Source organism: Anguilla anguilla, chromosome 8 (genome assembly GCF_013347855.1).
Source record: "Anguilla anguilla isolate fAngAng1 chromosome 8, fAngAng1.pri, whole genome shotgun sequence".
Taxonomy (NCBI): domain Eukaryota; kingdom Metazoa; phylum Chordata; class Actinopteri; order Anguilliformes; family Anguillidae; genus Anguilla; species Anguilla anguilla.
The window spans coordinates 36,245,491-36,261,134 of record NC_049208.1 but is presented as its reverse complement, the minus strand read 5'-3'; the positions used below and the strand labels follow the sequence as shown (position 1 = coordinate 36,261,134).

Sequence of the window (15,644 nt, the reverse complement as noted above, 5' to 3'; positions counted from 1 at the left end):
AATTAAAAAAAGAAAATAATTTTTTTACATGTGTTTTGGGTTTACTCAGGTTCCCTTTGTTTAATATTACATTTTGGCTAAATACCTGAAACCATTCAGTGTGACAAATATACAATAAGCGGAAATCAGGAAGGGCCAAATGCTTTTTCACAGCCCTGTATTATGCAGGACAGTACAGCAATAGGATGCTGAGTAACATTATTTTCTTACTGCCCCACACCCTAGTTCTAAACTTAGAATTAAACTTGCTTTCATAAAGTCTTTGGGCTCTTCCTGTGAGGCGAAGATTTTTTTTCTGTTGAGATGACACAAAGAACTCAGACTATATTTAGACAAGGGCATGAAACACACACTTCCTATCAACAAGATGGCTCCTTTTTTTCTCTTATGGAACTGTGACAACTGAAACTACAGTGACCACATACAATTGTGTAAAAATAACGTAAAGAAGGACAAGCACAAGAACAGCAACAATGCGATCAAATTCGCCAGGGACGAGCAGGCGAATAAGCATGAGGGTAAAATGGTTCACATTTATTTTCCCTTTGTATTCCCACAATTACTACAAATATAGTGTTTGGGGAACATGGCCATACTGGGTCTACAGATTTTATATTTGGCCATGTAAAAATCGGTGAATGTAGGGGAGAAAAACTAAACTGGTTAAAGGAAAGTCCTAGCTGTGTATAGGCTTAGACAAATTGCCTTTACAGAATTAGGAATTAAGTGTTTCATTAATGGGAGTTTATTGATGGTAATCCTCAGTCCTGCAGTGATAGAGAATCTGACAAAAGTTTGTAATAAATACATAATAAATACAACTACAATATGTGCTTATTTATTGTGTCCACATGTTATGGTTCTTACATTCTGTGTTTTTATCTGTGCATGAAGGTATCATTACCATCAACAGATGAACAAATATTCCCATCCACAGGTGTTCACACATGACACAGACAATAAATGTGCATGTAAGTATATCATTCTATATATCTGTTCAGAAAACTAGACAAATAAATTCAAATAGACATTCCTGTAATTCTATGGTCATATAAAGTTTAATACAACATCAAAGACAGTTTGTAAACTAACAATTAAAAACTTTCAGAAAGGAAAAAAATGATGGTTTTGGACCTTTAACGAGTTTTACCAAACACTGTCCAGATTTGTTCTTTGGGAGCATCCTGAGTGGTTGTTTATGAACCATAGCTGAGACAGAAAACATTTTTTTTTCTGCTACTGTAATCTGCAGTAGCCGCAGCTTGAGACAGGAAGCTTTAAAACAAGCTGTACACTGTTTTGGCGATACTATGAACAGGCAGTACGCTCTTTGAGAAAAAAGTAGAACTTTCAAATTCACGTTAACAGAGTTCCGACTTCCCTCACTTGTACAATATTCTTGAAGGAGTTCTGGCAAAGAAGAACATAGGGCTTGACCTATGAGTTTGACCTGTACCACATGTTCTGCTGACTCTACAGCCTTCAGTTGAGAGGAAAATGCACAGGAGTGGTTAAGTGAATCATTGCAGTACACTCTTTTCATTGAGGCAAAAAGACAATAACAAGACATAAGCAGATTGTGACGTGTGTAAAAATCATAATAAATAATTAATTTGAGTGTTAAGATTTTAATTCAGGACATACATTGCTTTGAAGAAAAGCGCATAAAAGATGCAGTATAAATAAACATGCACAGAAAATATCCACAGCAAAAGCAAAAGATGAGTGAGATGCTGGACGTGGTTGTACATACCACCCTGTGTGTGGTAAAAGGTCAGATCCTAATTCAACACTCACATTACATGTTTGGCAACTACATAAATATTATAGACATTCTCTCTGTTTTATGTACAAAGAATATTGTCATTCCGTACCAATGTCAATGTACTTGGGGAAGTAATCTCCAAGACTGAAGGTCTTGAAGGCGGAAGGCTGAAGGATCCTACTATGTAAAGCCTTTACCAGCTGCTAATATAAATACTTAATCCAACTCAGTCATGAGCCTGTCGTTGTGGCCTCCCACACTTCCATTAGGTATTGCCTAATGTGCTGGTAGGCATACCACTATGCATGACAAGTAAACACACTTGTTTTTGGTTATTCTTTAAGAGACCACTTCATTTTCGCGTTCCCCAAAACAAAATGAGAACATCCTGGTTTGTAATTAAGGATACTTCATGTGTATAACATCCACCAACAAATCCGGTTGCATAATAAGATAAAACAGTGGACTGTACATTGCGATTAGAAGGCAGCACTGCTGTTCATGCGTGAAAAGGGTTAACCAGCTGCGGACCACAAGTCCCGAGAGTCATAGCGAGGTTCCTTGACAATCGCCGCTATATCTGTCACTCCTCCCCAACATCTTGGCGGAGAAGAGGAGGAGTATCTAGCTGCATAGTCTAAATAGCACAGTTCTGGTATGTCATGAAGGCTCTTGCGTGCGAGACGGGGTATTGTGTGAGAACGCAGCTTTCTATTTTGAATTATCGCAGTTCTTGTCTGAAAACAACAGAATGTAGCCTACAAATCATGATTTAATTGTAATTATAAATAAATCGTTCTCTGTGTAGGTGGTGATACTTGAGACTACAGAATTAAGAAGGCGAGTGTGCATTTAACATTAATCGGCTGTAATCTTATGGATGATCGCTTTTGGTAAGTGATTTACCTTACCTCTCTGACCGCAAAATGCTTTTGAAGTTGATCATCCCCCTGCTGTCTTCAATATGTCAGGGTTTTAATTAAGTGTACTGTTGCTATGGTAGCTCCGTTAAACTTCATTGATTTGCTGTTTGTGCGCAGCTTGTCAAAGGGGGCTTCATAAAGTAGCTGGCTAGCAAGCGATTTGCTTTGATTCGAGGTAAACGAATTTAATAATTTGGTTTCTAATTCATTAGGACGGGAAGGGCAGGGGCACCATTTGGAAATCCGGTATTCTAAGCATCGTTGTTCGGTCCCCACATGTTTTATTTGCGAAATTGTGAATTAGTTTGCATGCGTTATTGCAACCAAGGCAAGGGGGAAATCTGAGCTAGCTGTCCAACTACAATAGTGCCGAACTAACATAGCAGCGAGCTTTTTTCTGGCGACTAATCAAAGTTGGAACCGGCAGCATTGAACGCGGATTTTATTAGCAGGTTTTGTGGTCGACTGTTTGCTCGATATTTTACCTGGGAAGCTAACGACTTCAAATTCCTTTTGTTAACTAGCTTGCGTCTCTGTTTAGTACTGCACGTTATTGCGAAATGTGAAAATAAATATTGATATTTTTGTATTGTATTTGAAAGGTACCAAATTATAAAGTCACCGTGAAAAGGACGAGGTTCACTATGGACTTGGGATGAATGTGCATGCATTAATTCTTTAAAAAAGACATTTTGCCCCATGTGTAAAATAGAGAGAGACAGTTTGTATCTAAGGGGAACTAAAACAGAGCATTTAATAATCAATTTCCAATAGATATCTCTGTTGAGATTACTTTAATTCAACCAGGCTATGCATAATTAGCACGAGCTATTAAAAAAATCCCTCCTGCTGAAAAAGTTAGCATAGTCAACAAATGAGCTCTGTGCAAAGTGCATTTCTATACTCAATTATTTTGGAGGTTATATTTATCAGCGTTTATGCTGCTATATCAGTTTTACGAACAGTTCTAACCACGGCGATTTAGACTGTTTTATTATATCTCAAGATGACGCAATGTATGGCATACCTACCATTTGTAGTTCAGAGTTCAAGAGTTCACCCAAGACTGCAGTAAGATCAGCTCCCTCTTTTTTTCTCCCAAAAAGAATAGTCAGTGATTAATTTTTGCTTCAGTTGATCTTTCACATGTCTGCTCTTTAAGCATCACAGCACTAATAGTATTTCATAAAGTTTGTTAGGCTATTATACACACGCAATAATGGCTGATTTCCTTAATCAATCGGTAACCACACTTCCTCAACTCCACCTACTGGTAATTTAAGTCAGGTGATCAGCTGGGCATGGTTTTATTGTGTTTGGGTACCAGTGACTACATTTGTATTGAAGTCAACCTGGCTTTTTGATGGGTACTGTTGCCATCCTTTTAGGCTGCATATAAAAGTGGCCCCACCATAGGCATTTTTTACTGTTCCTTTTTATTTCATTGCACAGCACTGCATTGAAAGTCCCTGTGGTCACTCAGGGTCACTCGTTATCCTTGAAGAAAGCATCTTGCTTAAGTAGAATTCCTGGCCTCACAGGCTATGGAGAGAGTAGAATCTTTCAGGGAACGGTAGTCCTAGGGACAACATATTTTGTTCTTGTGTTTCCCAGTCAAGCTTCACAGAAACTGGTTCTGCAGTGTCAGAAAAGCGTTGCAATGCTTCTCAGTACCGAAAGAGGAAGACCGAAAGAGGAGAGTGAAACTTACCACTTTGTGTCAAGTGACTGGTTCCTCAAGTTTAGATTGGTGCTGTCAACCTCACGGCAGCTTCCAGTGATAATTTTAACCCTGTGGTAATGTATAATATTTTCTGTTGTTCAAAATTAGCTTTGGCTACATTTGCCGCTGTCAAACAAACGTCTAAGGACAGAATGTAGCTTAAACAAGTGGCTTATTAGACAGACTTGTAATCAGTACTTTGCCCTTTTCCACTTTAACTCTTACTGTTCATCTTTGTTTATATTCTTGTCAACACAAGTCAATAGCTGTTCATGGTACATCTGCCTAAAGAGAGGGCGAATGGGTGGGGGGGACGGGGGGACGGGGGGCAGGTAATTGATGCCTAAAATGCTATGAGGATGGAGAGTTGTAATATGTGCTAATGTATTCTGATTGAATATGATCAATACCATTTAAATTATTTATTTGTCTTAATTGGATGGTGAACATTGGAAGCACTGTTCAAAACATTTACCTCAACTATTTTCCATTTTAAACACCTGTTCATTTGCTAACCGCAAATCTAAGTACCCTATCACTTGCCTTGAAAACCACTCTTCATCATCTACGAGACTCTAATATTGCATACAGTCCAGACATACTTGCACTGTTTGCTTTTTAATACTCATTAAGATTCAGCAACCATAGATGCCAGTGTATGGTATAGAAATGTATATTTAGGCTTTTGATCTAAAATGGCTGAAAGCCTATTGTTTTGATAATGAATTCCTTTTTTCTACTCTCACTTCCCCACATGAAAGTTGGCAGGCGTACTGGCCATAGTTTTAGCAGTCTGTACAAAGCTTCTCGTGGCCCTGCTCTATGCCCAGAGGCATTGCTGTCACGTCAGTGGCATCCCACAGCGTTTGCTCATTCACCACGCACTTGGCGCACTCGCCAGGCGTAGACTCGACAGTGCTCGCTTGTGATGCCCAGTATGGTGACTACATAAACCCGCCAAAATTTTCAGTGAATTGTTTGAGGCTTGAGCGCGCTAAACTGTCACAGTCCGCTAACGCACGCAAAGTGCACGTCTGTGTCAAATATGGCCGCCGGACATACTTTTACCCATTTCAATATCTTTGTACATAATTAATTTTCTCATGTCACGTCTGTCACTGCAGGCAGGACTGCAGGTGCGTCCAGGAAGACCAAGCCACGCCTACATACGCATTGCCTAACATTACTATTGCATCCATTTCGTTGGCGTCCTCCCATTCAACCAGCGTTTGTCGCATTTCTCAAGACCTTGTTTCCGGTTGTACACATGACTGTAGTTCTCAGGGGCCAGCCAGTCAGTCTAAAAGCTTTGTGGTTGCCTGCAATCTCTGGTTGGTCTGTTTGTGATTTGAGTAGTCTTGAGAAAGGAACCGAGACACTGGGGTTAACGAAAACCCACTTTAGACCCAAAGGCAAATAAACAACTGAGTAGTCAATGCACTACTGTACATAAGGGAAATGAGTAGGCTTGTGGCATTAATGCACAACACTTAAATAATCAGTGCTCTTTTCTGTGGAAGAGGTAATAAATGATTCATTTGTCAATATTTTACATATGAGTTACTTTGTAAACAGCTGGTGTAAACAGTACCTGGAACCGTTGACTACAGAAGCAGCCTTACCAGGTCATTGCTGAGGCTTAGCTTCTGCTGACCTATGAAGAACGAGGTCTATTAAGCGTATTATGACCTTGTAATACAAGGGTGTCAAACTCCTGTCCCGGAGGGCCACTGTGTCTGCTGGTTTTTGCTGTGTTTCAGCACGAGTGATTCATCTGAGTCATTGATAGGCTAGAGTGCACACACCTTGTTCTCAAGGCCCTAATTGGCTGCTGATTGAAAGGAAACCACAAACACCTGCAGACACTGAAACCCTCCAGGGCTGGAGTTTGAAGCCCCTGTTGTAATACAATGTGTGTGTGTTTTCCCTGCATGGTCTGGATGCGCCTATTCCCATGGAAGGCAAGGTTTATGTCACTGGTTATTTAATGGTACAGAGTTGTTGATCTCCCAGTGTTAAAGCATTTCTTAGCTACGCTGATGGCATCTTTCAAGATGACATTTCCCCATTGCCAGAGCATGCTTTGCCTCTCAATAGTCTGAGGACCGTGACAGACATTATCCATATGGCCTTCTGAAAGGATACCTGAGACTGTTTTATGCTACCATCAGCTTAGCATAGGCCCATATTTCTTGTGGAAGAATTTAGGCGTATTCCTCCTGCGGAGTTCCATCCCCCTAAGCACATGTATGTCGCCATGATGTCTGCTCGATGTAATGCAATTCATCGGTATGATGTAGCATTTACAGTATTTGTTCACTGGCCCTTCATCCCCGTTACGTTTCTGTTTGACGCATCGTGCAGTGACGTCCCTGTGACGGAAGGCCAGTGAGAAAACGCTCTAAATACTACACCGTACCAGTGAATCTTATTACATCGCGTAGACGTCGCGGCGTCCATGTGTGCTCGCAGGGATATGCTGTAGACCAGGGATACCCAAATCTGACCATTGAGGCCAGTTGTACTGCTGGTCATTCTTCCTCCCTAATCAGGACTGCTTTAAACCTGGTGAGTTATATCTCTGGCCAATGGTTGGCATTAATCAATTAATTGCTCTCAGGTAGAAAATAAAACCAGCAGCACTACAGGCCTAGAGGGCCAGATCTGAGAGTTCCTGCTGTTGACTGCAGTGCTTGCAGGCCGTACTGGCCACATACCATGACTCATGGGCCCTATTAAGAGGCTCTACATTAGTGACTCTTTTTTTTTTTTGTTTTTGTTCATTACTCTCCTATATAGCCTAGCATTTTCACTTTGGATATAAAGTTCCAATAAAACGTGAAAAATAAATCCGTTTTCATATGATGTTGTTGACATTCTGGCAGTAATGATGAAAAGTACCACATAATACAGGCTACATTTAAATTCATATAGTCTACGCAGTTTAAGTAACAACTAAATAAGCATTGACACTTGTACTGCTGAGCGAACCAAACACCTGAAAGGGTGCGAAACCGCCGGCTTTGTCCGTGTTGTGCGCAGTGACGGCGTGTTCACGCGTCGCTGAGGCGGCGCGGGCGTCTTGTCTGGTCTTGCCCGCTCAGGGGTGTTATCAGGTGGGCTCCTCTGCAGTTTCCCCAGGATAACAGGTAAGGTTTTTTGCTCGTTGCCTAACTGAAGGTCTGCCTGGTGCTCAGACAGAAATTGTAGGTTTGTACAGAAGCTGTCAAAAAAAAGAAAAGGTTCAGGCCCTCACTTTGATTAAATGACAGCTTGTCCCCATCTCCCGGCTTGCTGCGAACCCTAGACCCAAATTTGAATGTCTGAGGACGGCACGGGCTACTGCAAGCGCATGCGGAGGATTAATGCATGACAGCTCTTGTCTCACCAGGGTGGCCTTGCTCTAAATGCCTTAACTGCAGGAGCGCGTGCAGCCTTGTTTTCCGCCGTTTTCAAAGCCTTTGTGTTCAGATGAAAAAAGGCAGCCTGGCAGATTGCAGGTTCACCCGCCTGCTCGAGCGGCGTTTTAAGAGCGCGGCGCGCGGGGACAGCGGGCTCCTCCTGCTGGGTCGGCGCAGCGGGGCCCGAGTCGCGGCTCGGCACCTGAATCGGAGCGGGCCCCGCGGCGGCGGGCGCGGCGGGCGTCCCTCTGCGGCACGGCTCCCCGCGCGTCCCCGCCGCACCACGGACTCCCAGCAGCCCCAGCGCTCCGGTCTGCGTACGCGCTGCAGCTGGACGGGATCGCCGTCTGCAGGAGCACTGCCCTGTTGTTCCGTTGAAAATTCAGTCTTGTGACAGAAGCTAAGCCCTGGGGAGGTCATTTGTAACACGAGTGGCGAAGGAGAAAAGCAAGCCTGTTATTTGTCATATCATACTACCCTGTACAGTTAAACAGCACAGGTGTGTGTGTGTGTATGTGTATGTGTGTGTGTGTGTGTGTGTGTGTGTGTGTGTGTGTGTGTGTGTGTGTGTGAGGAAAATGGCTTAGATGTTTCACTAGACGTAAGTCAATCCGCGCCTACCCGCGAGAGATGGGGCGAGATGGCACTGATAATGGGGCTGCGGCGGACGTGGAGGTCACGTATTTCTCCTCGGTCCCTCCTGGGATGGATGCAAGCCCGCAATCGCTGTGATCTGGGTGGTCTTGGGCGGGAGAAGTGTGCGTCTGATATTTTTCACCATAATTGTCCTCGGTGCTCCACACAGCCTGCGCATTTTACAATTAACCGGGCCTCCCACTTCCCTTTCCTAATCGCTTGCAGGGGAAATGGGTTCGTTATCTAGCAAACACATATTAATAAGAATCTTTTAAAAACACAGCCGCAGACAACAGGCTGTTAACGGCCCTTTTAAGCCGAGATATTCCACCTTAGAGCAAAAGTGCACCGTTAACGTTGAGGTTGCTTTGTTAGAGATATTTTTTCAGGCCTTCGGTGGCTTTGAGATAGCTGGAGTCTGAGGTCTTGACAGAGGTCAATGAGCTGAAGGGGGCTGCTATTTCTGTCTGCTACGGTATAGCATGCGGCCAACAGGAAGTGCTTGATGGCTCAGGGTGAACCAAAGTGCAGTCCTTGCGACCTGTTCAGCAGTTGATGCTAATAGGTCCTGCTGTGACAAGACCACAGTAATGCTAACCGAAGACATTGTCAGAGGCCAAATGTTTCCCACAAGAACTCCGTGAGCGGCAGTGTCCCATCAAACCCGCGGTAAACAGAGGACTGAACGTTCTCAGTAGTGACACCTTCCGCTAAAACCAATTCTTCGCTAATTTCTTAGAGTCGTCCTTTCTCAGACATTGGGACGGAGGGCACTGCCAGGGGCAGAATCTTACAGATGGCAGTCAGCAGCTGTTAAGTTTGAATGTGCAGACAGACTGAAAAGCTTGAGGCTGACCATGGTCTGATGTAAATGAATAACATTACTTGAGGGCGCTGTACATGTTAACAGTAAATCCACAGGGTTATTGACTGTGGGAGAAGCCATTCTTTAAAGTGATGCAGTTAAGACCCATAACATTGCATTTGTAAATGTTTTCCAGGTTGTTAAAAAGAGGCAAATCTGTAGTTGGATATCTGCCAGGACAGGACAGTAGGGCTATATATACACGTAGCTTCCTCTTTTTCACAATTCCATTCTGCTTTGCGATTGGTAAAGAATTGAATTTGCAAAGCTAAGGCACATTGTTTGAGGAGAATGGACAGTATGTGAACTCGATAGAAAGAAGGGATGTTCTGGGTCGGGGATAAACCGGTTGGGCCTTTCTACCAGGGGAATACCATTTTAAAAAAGAGACTGATTCTCTCAGTGTTTGGTTGAAGTCGAAAAGCATTCTTCACTGTAGCACCAAGTAGGTTAACTACATTAAAATAATATATTTTTTAATTTGTTTGGTCATTTCATTAGGAAAATCAAGGTGACTTGGGAATACAAGGCCAATGTGTGGCCAGTCGATTGTGGTGTGGATGTTTAGTAAACATCCCAAATTTTATATAGGACTCTTGATGACCACAAGATGCTTCTAGGACAGCACCTGCTGAAGTCCAGTGTCTCTATCACCCTACTGGGGCACTGGAAATTGTACTCTAGAGGGAACCCTACTGGTCTATTTCTAGCCTGAATCCCCCATCCAAGCAAGCACTAACCTAGCCTAAGGACAACTCTGCCGAGCAGTATGGCTGCTAGCCTCAGTTTGTTCTTAGGTATTCAGTGACATTGAGGGAATTTTTCAGTATGTGATTATGATATGCATGGTGCTATAAAGCATAATGAACAATGTGTTTGAGATTTTCAGTGAAGCTGGCCGCTAAGCGTTTTAAGGTGATGAGCCGAGCCAAGGTGGCTCCTGGCGGCGCTGAAACTCAGCAGTGGTAGTCCTGGTGTCAAACCCGGCCTCCAGGGTTCCATGTACTTCACTTATTCCACCCACCCAATTTGTGATTAATCCTGGCCTGTCCACTCCAGTTGGAGTGTTGTGAGTATTAGCGCATAGAGTGTGCCCTACACGGCCGCGTATCAGTTGCATTTTATCTGCTGATCTCAAAGTTGCGGAAAGATCATCTTGTGATCTGATGAGAAGCTCTGTGCCTCTGTAGTGTTGGCGTGTTTGCTGAGTAATAATCAAAAACCGGAACTGCCTGCTTTACAAAAATCGTTCGTCTTTGCAGGAAGGTGGTAGAAGACACTTGTCGAGGCTTCGCCCTAGGAGAGGAAAGGGCGAAGGATGTTCCAGCTTCTGCTTATTTCTGATGTTCTCTGCGTTTCCGCAAAATGGTGCTCCCCAGCTGGGCGCTTTCTCTGGGTGTGACCCGGTGAAAAGAGGTCTGCCCACATCTCAGCTCAGTGTGGCTGCACGAGCACTTTCCTGTGGTTTCTAGTGCTGCTACATCCTCATTCATCTTCTGCAGTGATGCACGCTCTGACTTTGAAATGCTGGAGGTTAGGTGTCATCGTTTGCTGCGCGCACAAAGCTCAAATGTTAGTTTTTTTAAATTCTGGCAGCTTATACAGCAGGGCTGCCCAACCCTGTTCCTGGTGATCTGCCATCCTGTAGTAGGTTTTCACTCCAGCTCTAACAAAGCACACCTCATTCATCAGCTATTGAGCAATTGATCTTATTGAGCTGCTTATTAGTAGAATCAGGTGTGCCAAATTATGGTTGAAATGAAAACCTACGGGACGGTTGATCTCCAGGAACAGGGTTGGGCAACCCTGGCATACAGGGAACGGTTGTATTCAGCAGGAATGAAACTGACGTCCCCAATGTCTGGCTGTTTCAGCCATTCTAGGTCCCACTAGCAGCAGGTAAACTGCTGCCTGTTGGTGGACTCTGCTTGGTGCACTACCCTGCTTCTCTGACGATGGCTGGACCTTGGCTGAAGCCGCAGTGCATTGATGGCGATATTTCCGACCCTGACTCGGTACAACCTCGGTGGAGCTTTTCCCGATCACTTCCAGCTACGAGCTTAAACAAGCGTGGTATATTTTTAGATTTTGATGTTTGCGCAATGGTAACGTTGTTGAGACTGAACATCCCCTGAACACTACCGGTGATTCGTGTCGCAGCGCTCGGAGACGTGCCGTACACGTTGAGATTTGATCCTCGACTTTGGTCCCCGTGTCCAGGGGCGCGGCTTGTCACCAAATGCTCAGGCTACCACCGCGTCCTCTCCTTCCCACCCTCCGACGTTCCGGCGGCGTTTGTCGCGGCCGCCTCTGCCGCTGCTCAGCGAGCTTGGTGCTGTGGGAGCTCGGCCGCTGTGCCTGTTCCCGTCTCTCGTTAGCGGGAGGCACAAAAGAGTGCGGCAAATCAGAAACTCACCCCCTCCCCAAATAACTCCCGCATCCTCCCCCAGCTGTTAGGGCGCTTCCGGTGCAACGAACCAAAGTTAATTAACATGGAAAATTTTGTCAGCATGTTTAACCCTGCCTTCATCTGAAGGGCTTACAGTAACTGCATCTGAACTGGGCAGATAAAACAGCAGCTGCTGAACGTTACTGCCTGAAATTAAATCAGGGAATATAACTACAATAACTCCATTACATATTTCTACCTGCTCATTCATCTGTTAATTTTATAGGGAATATTTAGGGAAATTTTCCTCTTCCTGTTTGTTGTTAAATGGTGACCAAGTCACTAAATGGGAGTAAACGTCAAAGGGGAATTTCCTGGATTGTGTTGTGGAAGGTATTTTTTTCGAGGTCCAGCTGAGTCTCAACTGGACGGCTTGATATATGTTGATTACTTTTACTCTCCGTCTGGCCGAGCGGGTCTGTAAACATCCATCGTCTGTTCTTCCTCAGTGGCTCCGGTGGGCCTGGAACTTCGCTCTTAGAGTTACGGGCCTTGGCTTTCGTTCTTCATTCGGAGAAGCAGAGAGCCACGTTCACAGAGGCGTGAAGCGTTGGTCCCGTTTGAGATCGGGACCCTCTGACAGGGCGGAAAGGAGCGGTGGGACGAATGGGGTGGGACGAATGGGGTGAAACTCGGGGACTGTCTGAGCTCCTCTACCGAGGGGTCTCTCATGTCTCACCCCACCCAATCAGAACTGGCAGGAGGCATGAGCAGGTGTGCCAGAATGTATCATGTGACCTCCCCTGGGTCGGCCACATAAGTGGAGACTAAAGAATATGAAGTCATCACAGATTCTATATCATGTGTTCACCCCGCCTCTGTTGAGCTTCTCACTCACGTTTGCAGACCAAGGGAAAAACCTTTTCGAACGTTTTCGAAAAAAGGTTATGGAATTTCCCTTTTAGTTCTGTTGCTTTCACTTCCGTGATTGGAACTCCCCAGATCATTAATGATTTAACGAAAGCCCCTGCAGGGCGAAATCACTTGGTTATTTTAAGGCCGGGCTGGGATTGAATGTGATACAGGGAAACTGCCGAAGCTACTCCAGAGCAGCGTCTCTCCCTGCAGGACCGAGATTTAGAGAGAGAGGCGCAAAGGCTTTCCCCGTGTGCGTTACCTGAGCTGGTTTGGGTGCATGAGTGTTTGAGAGGCCTGTACTCAGCAGCACAAGCCTGACCCCCCCCCCCCCCCCCCACCCACCACCCCCTTACAGAGAGAAGACCTGGCCGTCTATTCGTCAGGAAGCTAAGCATTGTGGGAGTGCTGAAAGGCCTGCTGGAACCCTGTAAGCCCTGGCCTTAGTCACAGTCTCACAGTCACAGTTTTGCGATGCCACAGACCAGGTGTAGTGTGAGTTCCTGGTCATTCTCACAGGAACTCACACCCCTGCTGGGTGTCAAAGTACTGTTTACAGATGTGACATACCCATACAGATGGGCCGGATTGAGAGTCAGGCTAATGCTGAAGACGTGGTGTACATTTAGAATACCTCTTAGCTTCCCATAATGCAGTATTCTGTACTCTTCACCCCATGCCTATTCTCTACCAGCCTGCTCCCTGGCCTGTTTATGACCGGGCACAGAAATGGCATAAAGTGCCCAATAAGATTATGCTAATGTTTTAATTAGGTTCAAATCATATTAGATTGCAGTCATTAGTAGCCTCAATGGTAATTCTATGAGATAATTAATGTTTAGTGTTACGTTATCACTGTATTGATAATCCTATTTATGTTGTTAAATAATTATGGTTTATTGTCCAATTATAAGCATGTTATGATTATGTTCATATTGTTGAATTAGCTGTGTTTTGCTAGTGACCTTTCTCTCCCTAAATTTGGGTTCTGGACTGTACAGATGTGAGCTGAGCGTTTCCAGTGGCGACAGCCAGTCGGTGCCGTATCGCATTATTGAGTGCGTGTCCCTTCGGAGGGTATTCTCCCCTTGGTGAATAATTCATGTGTTTTCACATTACCTGACTGTCTGTAATGGTCTGGGAGTGCGCCGGAGTCGTGTTCGGTCCACAGGGGCCACACTCGGCACTGTGGCCCCCCGGCATCGTAACTCTTGTGGAGGCCTGTCATGTTAACGGCTCATAACGTGGGCCTGAAGACCCTCCAGCCAGACCCAGATCACAGGCATAACTGGATCAGCCAGCTTTGCGGGAGCTAATGCGCAAATGGTAATCAATCCCTCATTCGACCAATCCTCTGAGTCTTACTCTCATAGTGGTCATAGTGCATCGGCTAATCAGCCTGGGATTGGTTTCAAATGTAGTTTTTCTTCTGAGCTTACTGCAAATATCTGTAAAGGAAATCTTTGATTGGCATTATAAATTAGCATCATAATTAAATATCAGGTTTAATCGGAAAGATATTTTTCGTATTGAGTGTCACTGCTCCGCAGTTGTAGCATCCCATTTTGTAAGCTAAGATCTGTGTTTTAGAAGAAGAAGATTAGGCTAATTGGGACATTTGAGTTTGAACAATGATGGGGCATTGCAGCCCGTAATCATCATTTACCCACTGAAGAAGGAAAAATTGTATTTTTACAAATCTGACGTGCTTTGTATTGGAGCTGGGAAGTGTGAATGTGTGTTTCAATTTTGCACGTCAATCAAAAAACAAAAACTGGATTGAGAAACTCAATGAGACAAGAGCTTAAAATCTGTTGAATGTCATTAATCGGCTCTGGCAAGCCTCAAGCACATGAAATGAATTGTGCTTCGTTGGTTTTGATATGTGACAAAAGGCAAAATATCAATGGTGACATCTCACTATTGGCAGTGCGAAATGTGAAATGTGTTGCGTTTCTGATATTGCCGTTTTCAAGCTTAGAAACTGACTTTACAATCAAGGGGAATAATTACTAAGAGGTCTGAGTATTGCAAGTGAGCGTAGCCCTATTATTACTTTAATTGGAGTTCGTTGGAAATACCATACGCCATCCTTTGGGACTCCGAAGTGAAGTGTTTTGTGATTTGCCCACAATTTTCTGTGCTTTTGCAGAAAATAATTAAGAAATGTCTTTCAGTGGCCTTAAGTGCTTTATTATGGATCGAGAACCTTCCTCTTTGTGTTCTGGCTGTACGGCAGGTCCATGCCTCCAAAGAGTAGCACTGTGGTTTCATTCTGAAATATTCTGACCGTGCTTCATTTTATGTTGTCAAAATAGGGCCGCATTTCTTGGGAAAAAAAAAAATAGGTGAAAATAACTACTGTGAGAGAGCAAAAAAAACCATCGGTATTATTTCTCCTGTGGATTGGTTTGAGAGTAAATGCTGTACAAGTGTGAACAATCAATGGGAATGCTTTTCAGTTGGTGTCCTTGTCCTTGAGTGTGTGTTTGTCTCTAAAGTAAATAAACCATTGATTACACAGAAGTCTATGTGCAAACATGGTGAATTATTTGGCACCATTGTCAAGATCCTGCATCGCTGTTCAGTGACATCACTAAAAGCTGGAGTGTCATTGGACTGAAAAGGCCTTAGATGACCTGTTCTGCTGCACAGGGTGGAGTAGAGCATTTGTGATGGTGTGAAAGGCCTTAGACGACCTGCTCTGCTGCACAGGGTAGAGTAGAGCATTTGTGATGGTGTGAAAGGCCTTAGATGACCTGCTCTGCTGCACAGGGTGGAGTAGAGCATTTGTGATGGTGTGAAAGGCCTTAGACGACCTGCTCTGCTGCACTAAGGGGGAGAGTAGAGCGTTAGCGTTAGCGATGGCATGGCAGCCGGTGACCCTGTCTGGTGTCTGTCTGCCTCTGCAGCAGGAAGAGCAGAGCAAGAGACGACTGTTACTCTCAGGAGCTCACTCCAGAGCTGCCCCTCTGCCCCTTTACAAACCCCGCTCTACCTGCTCACACATTCAGCACAAGATCCGCT

General features: G+C 44.4%; 1 protein-coding gene across 3 annotated transcripts in view; it reads left to right on the top strand.

Annotated features, from left to right (window-relative positions):
* Positions 1–2,320: 2,320 nt before the first annotated feature.
* pag1 (phosphoprotein membrane anchor with glycosphingolipid microdomains 1) overlaps positions 2,321–15,644 on the top strand; it is a 40,290-nt gene continuing 26,966 nt past the window's right edge. The window contains exons 1-2 of one of the 3 annotated variants that reach the window (XM_035429871.1): positions 2,321–2,420; positions 2,574–2,658. The gene's annotated coding sequence lies outside the window, so the exon portion shown is untranslated. Of the gene's footprint in view, positions 2,461–2,573; positions 2,659–15,644 lie in introns of all 3 variants that reach the window. The other 2 variants (XM_035429870.1, XM_035429872.1) reach the window with 2 other exon arrangements.